We start from the raw sequence: 17,100 nt of genomic DNA, 5'->3' as shown, positions 1-17,100 counted from the left end.
GCGGGGCAAAGAGGGATTCCATAATCTACTCTTCGAGGAGTAGAAATGCATTTATGTTGGTCTACCATGAAAAGTAAACATACAAGAGTATGTTTCAAAATGCATGGTATACCAAAAATTGAAATTTGATCGAGGGAAGCTACTTGGATTGTTTCAGTCGACAGGCTTAGCAAGAAAACACACTCTATGTCTGTCAAAAAGACTATTGAGGCACATCAACCGGCAACCCTCTTTAGATCTCAAATTTCAAGTATCACGGCTTGCCAACATCCATAGTGTCAGACGATCCTAGAATGACCAATAATTTCTAGGTCTCTTTGAGAATCTAGGAAGTAGATTAAATTTCTCTTTCAGCCTATCATCCATAAAAGGATGAACAAACTGAAATAACTAATCTAATTAATGATTCTTGTGAACCTTGTCAATGCTTACAATGCTACACTAGAGGAAAATGAAAATGCATTTTAAATGAACAATGTCTTTTTCTTATAAGGCTCATTCTCTTTCTTTTATTGTGCACAAAATTTAAGAAGTATGCATGCTTAGGACTATGTTTGTGGTGACGACATCTCCCAAACACCAAGTATAACTTATCACTCTACTTTGGAAGTATGATATGTACTAAAGAGCAGACATGCTTGCAGGAGCTAAGTCTCATGAGCACCATATGGATTAGTCATCCATTCTAGAATGATGTCATAGGGTAAAAAGGGATCATCTACCCGCTAAGAAACATGGACTGATGACTAGGCTTTATCTTCTCTACCTCATAGTCGAGGATGACTATGATTTCAAGAGAGTGGTAATGTCATAAAATATAATATCTAACTTTACCAAATGATTTTCTCATATTAAACTGATCATTTAATATGGGAAGATAAAAGGGGAACAAGATTTAAGATATAGATATGTGCTTCTAGACATATCTCGACAGGGGACCAAAAGAAGAAATGGTTGCATCTCAATAGGGGTCCAAAAGGAGACGGTCTACCAAAGAGCAATGTGCAATAAGTGCTCCTAGATTTACCTCAGCAAGGGACCAAGAGGAGAGATGGTTACATCTCAATAGGGGTCCAAAAGGAGGTAGTCTATCAAAGAGCAACATGCATCTAATGGAGCTTAAAAGACCTTAGGGTTAGTTTCATTAAAGACCTCCAAAAGTTAGTGTAAAAAGTCCTTTGACCTTAGGCAAGCTAGGGCTGACCTTGAGGTGGGAGAACCCTACCCAAGCATGAGGTGTTTGTTGGCTTGCTAACTAAAGTGCTTAAAATGTTTGTGGGAACCTTGCCCAAAGCTTGAGGTGATTTGTATGCTTAAAATGACTAAGATTCTTGAAGTGTTCAATTCAAAGATAAACTCTCAAGAGACAAACGGTTTCCATGCTTGATTGACTAAGTGCTTGAAGTATTCAATTCAAACTAAACGATTTAATAAGCATAAAAAACACATGTTCAAATGATCCTTCACATGTGGCCCTAATGATGTGCTTGAATCCTATTGGATAGGTTTTAAAGGGGTCCAATGAGAATTTAGATATATAAAAATAAATAATTAAGTTCTTTCTCTCAAAGAGGAAAAAGAGGACACGTGTCCAAATGAAATAATTAAATAATGAGAGAGAGAGAGAGCGTGAGACAGAGAGAGAGGTGTGGACCAAACATGAGAGGGGGTATACTCTCTCTCTCTCTCTCTCTCTCTCTCTCTCTCTCTCTCTCTCTCACACACACACACACACACACACACACACATTCTCTCATTGTGTGGAGTGCAAAGTGCAAGTGCTCCATCTCCTTCTCCAAGCTGGTTGAGAAGTTGAGAGCCTACACCAACACTCTTGGCTATGGAATGTCCGGGGGATTCACCATGGAAAAATTACCGCACCATGTAAGTGCAGGGGAGGGGGGTTTATTTACAAGTTACATAAGCATATAAGTTAGGGGCAGGCCCCCAATAGTTTATCTCCCAAGCTAAAAAATAAGGGAGGGGGTATCATATTTATGAAGGGGGAGGGGGTGGGGGGGCGGGGGGGGGGGGAACCTCACCCAAGTTGATTACTTTTAACGATTGGTCACCGGTGTAAACTAGAACTCGAATGAATTTTGGGAAAGTGTTTTTATCAGGTCACACATCAAATTTTGCATCAATCCGGTTATAGATAAGGGCTGATTTGGAGCAGTTCAAGGGTTGATTTACACCATCTTTGTATGGGTCAGAATTGGACGAGTAGCCAGAGTGCAGGCTGATTGGGCACATAGTTTGAAATTCAAACTAAGACACATTGAGGGTACATCTAGTTATCAATAGAAGTGGTACCTTAGTACGTTTCCATTCACTATGCTACACACTCTTTGACTAGTTTTACTCAGTTAGATCATGTGAGACCTAAATTTTATATGTAAGATAGGGGTATGATAGTTTTCTTCATTGATTGTCGTATAAACGTAGAAAGGGGGGTCATATTCCCTAAAATGAGTCGTATATAGGGGTTTTATCAAAGCTGTCCGCTCGCAGGTGGCGTCCCGTTTTGTATATAGAGTGAATCCCCCGGGATGGAATGCAAATCCAAACAAGAGCCATGCTTGAATGCTTAAGCTTGCCATCTTCTGCATCTTCATTACTATGCTATTATGTTATACTAAGCAAGAAGAGTGATGATAAGTGAGGAACTATTTCTTTCTCCTATGAATGATTCTTATTCCTCTTCCCTACCCTCATTCCCCACTAGCTCTCTCCACCTTCGAAGGTGTTTGAGGCCTTGGGACTGAGGCTTGGGATAGTTTATGCTTTTTGCAAAGCTTATGTTATTCTTGTGATGCATGAAGCTTTCCATCTTCATAGCATCACCAAGGTCACAAGGAACACAAAGATTGTATTGTACCAAGTCTCTCTTGATGAGAGAATCTATAATACATACGCCTTTTGGAGGGGGGGGCGGATCCAAGTAAATCCGATCCTCAACTATTGTCATGTTCTCTAATACTCTCTCTCTTGCAAAAGCATTGTTCATGCCAAGTTAATTAAGTACTATGTTTATGTTGCTACCATCAATTAAGTTCACCCTCTATGTTCTCAAAGTGATCTCACAAAAATGCTCACTATAATTCTCTTAATTCCACTATTCTCAAAGTTCATAGGCCATTCCCGCTACACCCAGTACATCTCGTAGTCCTTGCTAACGTATGTCATCTACGAAAGGCTATCATGGATCGAAATATTTCTTCTGAGTAAATTTATGACACTTTGGCTTCCACTTTGAATTTGATAAACACTCTCTCACTCTTCCTTTGCATGGTATTTATGTATTGCAGGAGCCTTCGAGTCATCCAACGTTTGATTGGGTATCTCTCACACTCCGAAAAAATGGAGCCTGATGAGCGGCTTGGAGGAGTGCGACTTGTGTGGGTAGACTTTCCCACACATTGCAAACTTGATTTTGGCATTGGTGGCATACCTGATGGAATGCATTCTCTATCAAGCTCGTTGCCAGTGTGTTCACCTTGGCTGTAGAGTTTTTACTATTGGATGGCGCAGTAGTCATGACATGTCAGGTAGACCACTTGGCACTCATCACCGAGAAGGCCCACTTGCACAATTTTCACCATCTTTGCACTATTTTTCTTTGTATGGTGTCACGCACATACACTGTGATAGATGACTTCACGGATCGAGTAATTTCTCAACCATTTCTCCACAAATTTCATTGTTGGTAGATATTGGTGTGTTTTTTGTTTGAAACGGTATTCATATTGCAGGTCGCATCCTTATTGTTGGTCATGTTCACACGTAAAATTGAAGGCATTCTAGTGATTCCACTATATGATCATCAAGTAGGAGATGTGGCAGCTGACAACGATGGGTTTGAGTTTGATTGTGACATGATACGAGAGCCACTACGGGACTTGCCATGGATGCTAGATGCCCTTGAAGCACCGTTTTGGCCTGGAGTGGAGAAGAGCGAGTTCTTTGCTCGGTAAGTCTAGGAGGGCACCTTTATGCTCGATTTTGTCCATTGAACTAGTCCGCTAATATGTTATTGAAATGTTTGCTAATATTTGTGCTTTTGTAAACATGCTGTTGTTGGGTACCTTCACAAAGGTTGGGGACGCAATTTTAGATAGTCTAGCAAGTTGTGGTGGCTTGGCAATGGAGTGCCATCGTCTACATCGACATTGCATCAACATTGTTCATGATAAGAAATTGTTTTTTGCATGTATTCAACCGCAATAGCAGCTTCCTTTCGGCCTAGGATCGACTCATCATGTGGACGAGGTATCTCGTAGAGCACAGTCCATAGCCACCCTCGTCTCCTTTACGACGTCGCCAAGAGTCGGTTGTGCTATCTACTTCTCCTCCGAGTAGACCTCTAGCCATAGTTCCTGGTTGGCCAAGCTATGGTCAACCGCTCTATCGGCCACTATTTCCCACACTGCCCATGGGACCCCCACCTACACACACCCCAGTAGCGCAACCCCCACAAGATTTGCGGCCACCGGGAACCTAAATCCCAACTTGTATTGATTATTCCATAATAAATTATTTCTATGTAATGGCACACCTAAACTTACTGGTTGGTCATATTATGTTATAATTTTTACTCAATTTGATATGTGTTTGCTCTATGTTGTAATTATGTCTAATTTTTAAAGGCAAGTCAATCGATGGTGGTTAATCTTTTAGTGTGTTTTTTGTCTTTGGTAATATTTTAAGTGAAAATATTACGGAGGACATGGTGTGAATGACCTTTGAAGTAAAGAGGCTTGGGATTTTTTTATAAATAGCCAAAAGAACACCATGTTTCATTCATTAATTCATGTGCAAGTCTCTCAATTGAGTATCTATTTTCTAAAGTTATTCCTTGAGTTTTCTCTCATTCACATATTTACCATGCCTAGGGGAAATCGCGAACAACGCGATCAACGTGGTCAACCCCCTTCCCTTGTTGACCCCTTCAACAATGTGCACGCCACTTATATTCTCAATAGTGTATATGCTCTGAATGTAGTATGCAGAGCATAGAGTGCACACAACTACACAAACTCTCAATAGTGTATATGCTCTGAATGTAGTATGCAGATCATAGAGTGCACACAACTACACAAACTCTCTGCGTGCAGTTGACGAGGCTATAAGCTCTATATTCAATGCCATGCAAAACCTTAATTTCAATGCACATCCAATCGAAGGGGATATCAATCAAGTTGCTGCACTAGCCAACAATGCAAGTATGATTTGTGGGGAACATGGTTTTCGCACCCCACAGGAGTGTGCATCCTTTGAACGACACGTGGAGGCTTGGGTGGAACTGTGGATAGCATACATTGCTAAGCAAGGAATAGCAAATGGAGCTAACAATAACAACAACAACAACAACTAGATCTCACCTTTCCTCGCTAATGTTGGAGAAATAAGGCCTTGACACCATATTAGCATATTATACTGTTTTTTTTTCTCCATATCTATCTTGTTGTAGTTTTTGTTTTAAGTTGTGTACTTTAAACCCTTTTAATAACAATCTCTAGTGTTTTTACTGCAGTCTTTAAATGTTGTTCAAATTTTAATTTCATTATTATGGAGTGTAAATCGTTGAAATTGATTTGTTGCATGTGTACGAGTGCTCACACGCGTGACAAAATAGAAGGACATATATCACAACATTTGAGAAGACAAGTCTCATGTATGGGTGAGAGGATAGTGACAAAGAGAGATTTATAAATTATGAATGTTTGATAGAGAGAGAGAGAGAGAGAGAGAGAGAGAGAGAGAGAGAGAGAGAGAACAAGAAGAAGAAGAAGAAGAAGATGATGATGATGGAGAAGAAGAAGATTGGGTGGTATAGTGATATAATATAAATTATGAATGTTTGAGAGAGAGAGAGAGAAGAAGAAGAAGATGACAATGATGAACAAGAAGATGCTTGGGTGGTATAGTGATAGAACCATTTACCAATTTTTTTAAACACACTTACAACCATTGTCAAAGCACACAGATATCTGAGAGAGAGAGAGAGAGACCGACGGAGGATCAAGAGAGAGAATAAAGTTGAGAAGGGAGAAAGAATCTTCTTAGAATCTACTCGCCAGATTCCAAAAAAGCGCTCACCGAAAAATGCTCGCCAAAAAACTACGTCAGGAACACCCTTGCATGTGTGGGGCTCTATCAAAGTAGCTTTTTTATTGTTATTCTCGGAGGCTTTGACACACAAGCCAAGTGGCTTGGTGGCTAGTGCATTTACCACTACTTTGGGAGTCATGTGAGGTTATAAGCTCAAATTGGGCAATCCTAAATGGGGAAACCCCGTGCGACTCGAATATTGGATTTAAATTCGATTTTGAAGACCGTCGAGTCTGCAAGCAGGGGTGCACACATGAGCACATGAGCCTGAAGCGGACGTCCCCTTGCTTCTCCTAAAGACCCTATAGCCGTTTCGGTGCCACGGGCAGCCTCCCTCGTGGGCCCTTCAATTTGTGCGCACTTGCCTCTTTGCACAAGGGGGCATTCCCGCGGCCAACCGGTGCTCAGCTGCTCTATAGGCCCGCATTCTTGCACACCAAGGCACCCAATAAGTCATTCCCACGGTGCTTCTACGTGCCCGAGCCTCTTGGGGACTGTTCCCACAGCAACTCAAACCGACACTTCAGGAGCTCTCAAACTCCCACTTAAGGCTCATTCCCACAACTGCTCACAAGGAGTATTGAAGGAGGATTAAGACACAAGACAAACAATAAAGTATTTTTCTTGCTTCTCTAGTGTGAAGGGGGGCTTCACCTCAGTGAAGAGGTACTTCACACAAGCAAAGTAGAGGGATAGTCTCTCGTGGGACTTTCATAATTGAAAGGCTTGCATTCAAGCACAATTTTGCCATGTATGTTTTTACATCTATCACCAAGGATATGTGCATGTGTGAGAGGCTTAGACAATGGCCTTGGAATAATTTCCAAGAGCAAAGACTGCTCCAAAGCACTACAAGGTATTGGGAATTGGGGATTTCTGATTCAAGGGGAGGCAACTTAAGCATGTTTTTAGTTTTTTTGCATTTTTGGCATTGCATTTGCATTCAATAAAAATACAAAGATGATCCTCATCAAGGGGTTGAAAGCGGCAAACAATGCAATAAAAGCGGATAAAGGACGAGAAGGAAGAGCAAAGTTCAAAGTAGCAAAAATTTCTCGAGGACCGTGATAGTGGCATATCATTTTGCATTCACCTCTTGCAGTTGATACATGTGGGAGATAGTTTCGAGCATATGGCTTAGCTTGGTCTCGAAATTGTAGACATTGGTTTGAGGGGAGATGTTTTTCATTTTGTCTCTTGGATTAGAGGCATGTATCGGGCTCTCGGATTAGAGACTTGCAGTGGTCTCCTGGATTGGAGAGATTCTTTAGCTCTTGGATTGGAGCGTGTCTCCTGGATTGGGGATGTCAGATTATTGTGCTCCTAAATTGGAGTGATACAAGTGCATTGTGCCATTTTTTGTAGCCTAAAACCCAAGGGAGGGTTGTTGGGATTTGTGGGCTTTGGTCTACGCTTATGCTTCTTTGTGATCTTTTCTAGCCTACTAAGATGCCTACATGGCATTGGGCATGTGGATCCCACATGGTAGCATGTGCCCACTTTCCACCTAGGACTGTTGACACATTGGATGATGTATTATTTCATGAAGTCACCCATGAGGTCATCTATTGTATGCCTATACAAGAGACATTGTACATACTCATTGTAGGGTTCAAGTTCAAGCATGATATAGTTATCGTTTTGAGACCTGCTCATAGACTTAAAGCATAGCGTTGAAGCTGTATCCCCACCCCCTGCTTGCTGTTTCTCTGCACCCACCCGCCCCTGCTCGCACGCGTTCTGCACCCCCGCCCCCTGCTCTCTCTCTCTCTCTCTCTCTCTCTCTCTCTCTCTCTCTCTCTCTCTCTCTCTCTCTCTCTCTCTCTCTCTCTCTCTCTCTCTCTCTCTCTCTCTCTCTCTCTCTCTCTCTCTCTCTCTCTCTCTCTCTCTCTCTCGCACACTCGTTGTCTCCCCTGCTCGCGACTGCCCTGCACACCCCCCCACCCCCCTGCTCGCTACTGCTCTGCACCCCCCCAGCCCCTGCTCGCGCGTGCTCTGCACCCCCCCCCCGGCTGCCTGCCTGTTTTCTCGCTGCTCCCACACGTGCGGCCTCGTTCCCACAGCCCTGACCTCCCGCATAGAGAGAGAATGGGCCGCTTTGGTTCTTTTCCCAACGTAGAGAGAGAAGGGGGTTCCAACGTAGAGAGAGTAATTTCGATTTTCCAACGTCGAGAGAGAAGGAGATTTAGGCATAAAGAGACAAAGAGGGGAGTTCAAGCGTAGAGAGAGAAAGAGGGGAGTTCAAGCGTAGAGAGAGAATAGACCTGCATGTGTAGAGAGAGGGGAGAGAGAGAGAGAGTGAGAGAGAGAGAGACCTGCGAACATAGAGAGAGAGGGAAAAAAACTTCTTCTTCGCCCCCACCCCACCCCACACGAACCATCATCAACTTGACACTAGAAGAGGAGCAAAGGAGACGTGTGTGGGCCTTACACGTAAGGATATGTGGCCTCAAAGACCAAGATAATGTGGATAAAGAGGTGAATGAACTCATAACTCTGGTGGGAGTCAACGAGCATATGCATATGAGGGCTTGGAGAGTGGGCACTAAAAAAAGTGGGAGCAACGGAGAAACCTCAAAGGGAAAGGGCACTCATTCTCCGCTTCCCCTCCATGGAAGCGAAGAAGGATTTCTTGAAGAAGAGACTGGCCCTAAAGAAGACTGGCATCTTTCTTGTAGATGACCTCACCCTCTCTGCAGATTGCTCATATGCAAGAAGTAATGCCGAAAATTAGAGCAGCAAGGGAAAAGGGAAAGATTTCTTTTTAAAGGGATGGAAAGGTGGTGGTATTGGAGCGACACCCTGCATGACGGTGGGAGACCTATGGGACCACACTAAAGATGGCAACCTTGAATTGTAATGGGTCACTCCGACTTGATGTAGGGGCCTTTGAGGATAGTTTCACGGGGAGATACATCATTTTCTACTCTGAGATGCATCAAGCACCTTGGCAATCCATGCCATAGGTGAGCGGATATAGATGGGAGACAGCTTGCAGACAGGAGACCAGATCGGAGCATCGAGGACAGGACTCGAGGGGCGTGGCACTTCTATTCAGGGAGGAGTTGTAGTCATTGATATATATAGCACACAAGGATGAACAGGCTAGGTAAAGGTGGGTGAGGCTCAGGGTAGAGACAGGAAGATACCTCTACATTGCTATTTTTTACTTTCCTCCGAGTATGTCAGTATATGCATCACTTAGAGGACAATCTCCCTTTGCTATTTTTGATAACGACACATGGGTGTTTTCCAAGTATGGCGACATTATCATACTAGGGGATTTCAATGCTAGGATTGCCCACCACAAGACAATATTTTATGATACTTTCGAGGAGATGCTTAGGGAGCTGAATGTCACAGAGAAAAGATTTTCTACAGCTGGAGGTTTTACTTTCTTTCCACACCGACATGGTGGCAGCACAGTGGATTATGTTATGGCCCAGCCAGGTCTCATTCCATTTTTTCAGGACTTCATGGTGGGCACTAGGCCAGTGGGAGTAGCAGTTGATCATGTTATCTTGTCTTTCACTCTGACCTTTCAGTTCAGCATAGCTCCATCAGGAGAGTTCCCCACACACACTCAGTATACCTTCATGAGGGAGACGGATTCTGTGTATATGGATGAGATATACAGGCAACTATGCACCCAAGAGCCGGGACGGCCACTAGATGAATTCACTTAAATACTGACAAAGATGCTCCATGATGTAGCATCATAGGCATACCCCCACAGCAAGCCCAAACGGAGGTGTTCTGGGAACATGCCCCAGAATAGTTGGTATGATGAGGAGTGTAGAGAGATGAGGATCAAATTACAGAGGGAAGTGCTCATGGTGGGTATTACCACACATAGATAGTCACGGATTATCTTTCGCCACCTAGTGCGACGAAAGAAAAGGGCTTATCTATCGCAGCTAGAGCAGGATCTGTATCAGTTATTTATAAGTCAAGACTCAGGCGAAGCATGAAGGCTATTCCACGAGCATTCACCACCACAAGCGGTCACCTCCACTAAGACATGGAGGGAACATGCCACATCTCTCTACACAGCATCAGGTCAAGCACCTTTGTCATACCCACTAGAGACATGCCTGGAGACATATGCTCAGAGACATGTTCTTTCTTTATTACCGAGAGGGTGAGGAAATCCATTGACAGGATGAAGACAAGGAGAGCACATGATCATGATGGCCTAGGGGTGGCCTAGTAGCAGAGCACTTCATCCATGCCAGAGATATGTTTGCAGAGCTCCTGGCTATGATGTTTAATTGAGCCATGTATGAAGTCTTCCTGGAGACATGGAGTATGTCTACGATTGTGCCTATTTTCAAGTCAAGACATCCCATGATTCTCGGGAATTATCGCACCATCATGGTTGGTCACAAATTAGCTAGGTTGTATGCATCCATTCTTGAGTAGGAGCTGAGTAGATGGGCAGAGCGAGAGGGCATAAGAGCACCAGGGCAAGCAGGATTTAGGAGAGGTTTCTCCACTCTTGACCAGATTCTGATACTCAGAGCTATTATTGAGGAGGGTAGACACCATGGCAAGAGGGTCTATTGTAGCTTTGTGGATTTCCGCAAAGCTTTTGACACAATGATGAGAGCCAAACTTATACGCAGACTACAGGACATGGGTGTGCCTACAGAGCTTATATGGGGTATTCTGGCTCTATACAAGACAGTGATGGGGCGGGTACGCACCATTAAGGGAATTTCGGACATGGTCCACTCCACTATTGGAGTAAAGCAGGGATGCCCCCTATCCCCGACTCTTTTTTGGATGTATGTGGATGAGTTTTCGGACTATGTAGAGCGTCAGGGAGACAGGGGGGCTCAGCTAGCAGGGACATGGATTCCGTTGTTACTATATATTGATGATATTGTGCTGATTCTTTACTCTCCAGAGGGGATGCAATGTCATTTGAATGCTCTGCATACATTTGCTCATGACAGTGGATTGTCTGTCAATTTGGGGAAAACCAAGGTGATGGTGTTCAACACCACATCACAGTGTGTCAGGAGGTCGGCACCCACATTTATATGTATGGCCAGGAGACTGTGGAGTACACAGATGCATATAATTATCTTGGGGTAGTCTTCGGTGGACCGATGTTTTCACTAAGGAGAGCATCAAAGACTAGACTGACGAGAGCATATGCATCTTTAGGAGGACTAGAGAGGATGTGTTCGCAAGTTCGGTTTCAGGAACCACGAAGAAAGCTCTGGATTTTTGACACTCTAGTGACTCTAGCTATGCTCTATGGAGTTAAGGTATGGGGACCCTCAGTAGACCACCATGGGAGGTCTGGCAACACAAATGGATGGCGATGTATGGAGAGGCCTCTGGTCTCTATGATCGCTCGGATAATTCGGGCTAAGGCCTTAGTGCCACATGAGATTATCCGAGTCGAGCTAGCCCCCCCCCCCCTCTCCCTGTGGTGGAGGCATTGACTAGATCAGTATCCTTTATGCACGGTCTATGGGATCACCCCAGGAATAGATACGCTCGGCTTGCCCTGGAGTCATCTCGACAACTAGCTCTACAAGGCGATACAACATGTTGGTATGGATAGATGACAGCATGGTTTCACTCACATGGTCTAAACATAGATAGATTACCTCCATTTCCATACTCCCTGGATGCACCCTCCCTATCTCTCACACGGACAGAACTCATGCGCCAGTATCTGATTCAACTAGATACCAGGAGAACATGGATACAGCCAACACAGGAGTTGGGCACGAAGATGGCCTTCTACAGAGAGCATCTTCTCCAACTCACGGAGCACGGCTTTGTGACTAGGCCTGCATACATGGATACACACTTATCTTATGGGATAAGATGCGCTATTGGGCAGATACGCACATCCTCACATCAACTCCAATTCGAGATTGGCCAATTTCAAGGGGTGCTGACAGGGGCCAGGATATGTCACCTATGTAACCTAGAGCCAAACACAGAGCTGCACTACACATGTCACTGCCCGACATACTATGAGATACGCAGCCAATTCCACTGCCTGTTCAGAGAAGGTTTCGGACCTTTTTCTAGAATCATGAGATACAAGGATCAGAGGTGTCGCGGATTATTCATGCTAGAGCTGCACACACTTAGGGAGAGCTTTACTGAGGACATCAGGGGAACGACAATCTCAGAGACGAATCACAGATTTCTTTACACCAGCAAGTGGAGAGCTAATGGAGCAGTCATTATCGCAGATCTCAGAGCCTACTCATACTAGAGGTATGATGCTTGACCAAGCCACTGAGCTAGGCAGATCCAAACGCCCACGACCTTGGGGAGTCTCCCACCACCGACGAAGGTTGCAACAGAAGATATAGATTACTCTAGCTCGACATGCAAGACGCCCAACCAGAGTACTGACCATGGATGAGGTCGATGAGATCCGACAGTGACCGATGAGAGATTTCATATGAACCCACCACCCCCACCCCTCCCTTCCTTTCTCCTTAGTGTTTTAGTTTTAGTGCTATTTCTTTGTAACTTTGTAATTTCCGTACTCATACATGGTATTAGATTCACCAATTGTAACTTTTTGGTCTCATAGGTCATTTTGGCCTCTTGAAGACGTTAATATAACATTTCATTTCATTTCATCTCTCTCTCTCTCTCTCTCTCTCTCTCTCTCTCTCTCTCTCTCTCTCTTTAAATATACACGTGCACACGCCATGAACACCACTCTCTTGAAACCACCTTGATCCTACCCCCCCCCCCCGGAAAAACACACACACACACACACACATACACAGGGTATTGCCAAGCAGGACGCTTTCTCCGAAAATCCTAACGTTGTCAGTGGTTGTGGAACTACCATAACAATTGAGCGAAAGAGAGAGCTAGTCACATGAGCAACAATAATCACGCAAACTGAGACTTGCAAGAAGAAGGGGGGGGGGGGGGGGGGGGGGGGGGGGGAGAGAGAGAGAGAGAGAGAGAGAGGAATTATTTTTTTAAATGGGTATCCCCTACTTCAAATAGTTGGGGAGTGTCAGGGCGGCCCTTGGTGGCGGAGCGACTTGGACGGGATGGATAGGAGTTGGCCCAAGGTGGGTGCTCGACTGTCTTCTCTGCTTCGGTGGTGTTATCTTCTTGCTTGCTCCTCTTCAATTTTTGGATGCAAGGGGAGGTCCATCCTCCCTCCTTTTGGAGGACTCTTGGTGGCCTGGTTTTTTCTTGCTCTACTTGTTCGGGAGGTCGACGCTTGTGGCAACAAGACTGCCTCTATGGCAGGAATGGGCTCCATTTGAAGGAACGTGGCTCTCTTGAATAGCCTAATGGGATGGTTTCGGCATGCTATGTTGTTTCTCTCTAGTGGACTTGCTTCTCATCATGTTCGCATCTTTTTTTGCTGTTTTTCTATTCGGCCTTATTTGGTGGATCTCTTTGTGCATGGGGTTACTGGTGGTGGCGGTGCCGTCATGGTGGCACCCCATGCTGGTTTTGGGGACTTTAGGCCCTGCCCTTTGACAAGGTTTCTTTGTTTTGTATGAGTCCTTCCTGGTTCCTCTTTATGTCTTCTAGAGGGTGGCTCCCTTTGTTAGCCAGTGTAATGTTTTATTTGATGGTTTAGTTGTCTATGGTTAGCCATGTTATGCCACTGTGATGCCATGGCTCATTTTGAGCATGGCTACTCATGTAATTCTTTTTGCTAATTATTATATATACTACTCACAATTGTGAGTATGTCATAATAACTAATATCTAATTCTCCTAAATGATTTTCTCATGTTAAACTGGTCATTTAATATGGGGAAATGCCAGGGGAGAAAAACCTAGAATATTGGTTAAGCTGGCAGACCGGCCATAGTAGGGATCCAAAGGGGGGGCCATCTGCAAAAGAGCAATGTGCAACAATGGGCTTTAAAGACCCTAAGGTTCATCCCATTAAGACTTCCAAAATGCTAAGGCTCCAAATTCAAAGGTTGAGTCCAATGGTTAAACTTAGAAAAATTGGATGCTTTGTGTGTGTACAAAAAAGTCTTCATGACTCCTACATAGGAGGGGGTGAGCCCTGTAAGTAGGGGATGAGAGAGAAACACACACACACACACACACTCACAGGCTCCCTTTACACAAAGGGAATGAGGGACACATGTCAGCTCCTTAGGCCAATTGCCCACAAGGTGCACTCAAATCCTATTGGATGGCCCTGGAGGTGCACACAATAAGAATGAGGCTAAAGTAAATCTAGTTTAATTCATTTAAAAACACTTAATAAAAGAACCAATAAGAATTAAGCTCTCTAGAAGACTATTGGACAGTCTCCAAAGGGGTCCAATGAGCATTCAACAGCCCAATGGCTTGCCTGATTCCTATTGGCCAGAAGACAAAGGGGTCCAATGAGATTTTAGTTGCATTAATTAATTACCTAAAGCTCTCACAAAAGGGGAAAGGGGGACACATGTCAGAAGGCTATCACTTATGCTTCTTAAATCCTATTCGCTAAGCCTAGAGGGGTCCAATGGGAGCCAGCAAGAGGAATTAGCAAGACGGGTCGACCAAGAGAGAGAGGGTGGATGATTTTTCAAAGGCATTATTCCACACACACTCACACTAGCTCATGTGTGAAGCAAGAAGACTCTCTCTACCCTTCTCAAGCTTTAATGGAAAGCTTATCACCTACTCCAAGCTTGTGAGAAGGAAGGCCTATAGCAACAACTCTTGGCTTTGTGATGCAAATCCAACCAAGAGCCAAGCTTCAATGCATTCTCATCTCCTCTACCATGCTAACTACTAAGCTATGCTATGCTAATATGAGTGATTATGTGAGGAGATGTACTTCTTTCTCGTAAGTCTACTCCTTCTTTCTCTCAATCTACTCTCATACCCCGCTAGCTCTCACCATCTTTGAAGGTGTGTGAGGTCTTGAGTCTGAGACCGTGAGGGAATTGATGTTGTGTTTTATAAGTGTTTGTTGAGTGCTTGAAGCTTCCATCTTCATTGCACTAGCTAGTGATTAAAGGAACACAAAGAATTGTATTGTAAAATGTCTCCCTTGATGGGGGAAACCTATAATACAAAGCCTTTTGGAGGGGGGACCGGCTCCATGTAAATCCGGTCCTCAACTGCTATCAATAGCTTAATTTCTCTCTCTTTTGAAGTATTATTCATGCCTATCTAACTAGGTGTTATGCTTTTTGTTGCTCTCTCCACCCAAGCACTCTTGTTATGCTCATTAGGAATCTATCCTAATGAAATTCTCACTATGTTCATGGTATTTTCCGCTACACACAAGTTACTAGGCCATTAAATGTTACATTGGTATCAGAGCACAAGGTTTCTCTTTTCTTGCTCAAGAAGGGAGGTCCTCAAGCTAGCTATAAATGGTCGATATCATTAATTGCAATTGAGTACGTAGAATAGGGATTTTTCAGCCTTGCAGTGCGCCTACCTTTGTGCAGATAACAGGGCATCACCGTCGAGAGCTATGGTCTTAATAATGGAGTCCTAATGGGCTTGCCTACGGCTTAACCACTATTGAGCTATTAGAAGCTTGACAAGAGCTGGTGTTGTTTTGGTGTTGAAAGACCCTCTCTTCTATTCCTTGCAATTAATGGTATTCGAGCCACGGGTACAGTAGCTTGAGTGCTTTTCTAAAGGGGTAAAGAGGAGTAGCAACTAGGGCTTGAAGTGCCACCTAAAAAATTTTACACCTAAAAGTTGTCATAATGGTTGAGAATAGTAAAGAGAGTGAAATTAATGTTGATAGCTTTGATTTTGCTAATGAGCAAGCTATGCCCCTAAGCTTGTTAACTACCTTGTTTCTAAGCTTTAACAACCCATGGGCAATCCATCCCTCCAAAGTGAAGTGCAACGACAGCTTTGTGCTCATGGGATTCTCCAAGCTCCCCACCATGACGAGAGAGTACCTAGGAAGTCTCCTTGTGAGACTTCCAAAAGAGGCCTCTCTCCGATTCGGGAAGAAGAAGAGGATCCATACGAAGGGCTCCAAAATTTGCTTCTTGATGATGCATCTCCTTCTCAAAGGAGAACTCAAGAGCCCCCACCAAAGGAACGAGAAAGAAGTGAGTCTCTTGCCACCTCGGCAAAGATGGCTTCACGAAGACGGCCTGCAAAACGCTCTCCATCACCTCCTAAACGCAGAAGATGATCGCACACTTCTCAGCACCATAATTCAAAGAGGGATGATAAAAAGCAAGAGAAGAAAAAGGCGAGAAAGAGGTCACCCTCTTCTCTATCTTCTTCATTCTCTTCCTCTTATGAAGAAAGTGATGGTGCGGACAAAGAGAACTAAGGCAAGAAAAAGGCGAGTGAGGTCACCCTCTTCTCCATCGCTTTCTTCAGAAGATGAAGAATTTGAGGAAGATAGAAAAAAGAGGCCATAGGAATCCTATGCCACGTGGAAGAGATCATCCAAGCTCAAGAAGTTCAAAGAGGGAGGAAAGAGCATCTCTTTTCTTACCTACGATGGCACCTTTGGTGCTACGGACAAAGTCTTGGCTTTCATCCAACAATTCGGTGCGGAGTTTGAAGATGAGGGCTTCACGGAGTCCTCTAAGCTACACCATGTAGGTATGCACTTTCAAAATTCCACCAAGCAATGGTGGTCTAGCCTATGGGCAAACGGTGAAGCTCCACGAACATGGAAAGATTTAAGAGCTTCCATTATGAAGCAGTTTTTGGCCACCGATGCCAAAGACAAAGTACTCAACGAGTGGCGAAGCTTGAAGCTCTCTCCCTACGAATCCATTCATAAATATGTAGACAAGTTTTGGGACTTACATCTCAAAGCCATTGTCTTCAAAAAGATGGAGTTTCACTACAAGAGGTTGTGTGCTCTTGTGACGCTGTTAGCGACGGAAATACACTGGGTTTTTATAACCCCCGGCGTTGCTAAAACCGTCGCTAATAGCGTCGCTACGAGAGCGTCGCTATAGGCGTCGCTTATATGCGTCGCTATATAGAGATGCTCATAGCGACGGTTATAGCGATGTTTACACA

Source organism: Adiantum capillus-veneris, chromosome 24, assembly GCF_014529385.1.
Source record: "Adiantum capillus-veneris isolate H3 chromosome 24, ASM1452938v2, whole genome shotgun sequence".
NCBI classification, from domain to species: domain Eukaryota; kingdom Viridiplantae; phylum Streptophyta; class Polypodiopsida; order Polypodiales; family Pteridaceae; genus Adiantum; species Adiantum capillus-veneris.
The sequence above is the reverse complement of the archived record's forward strand: the minus strand, read 5'-3'. Positions refer to the sequence as shown.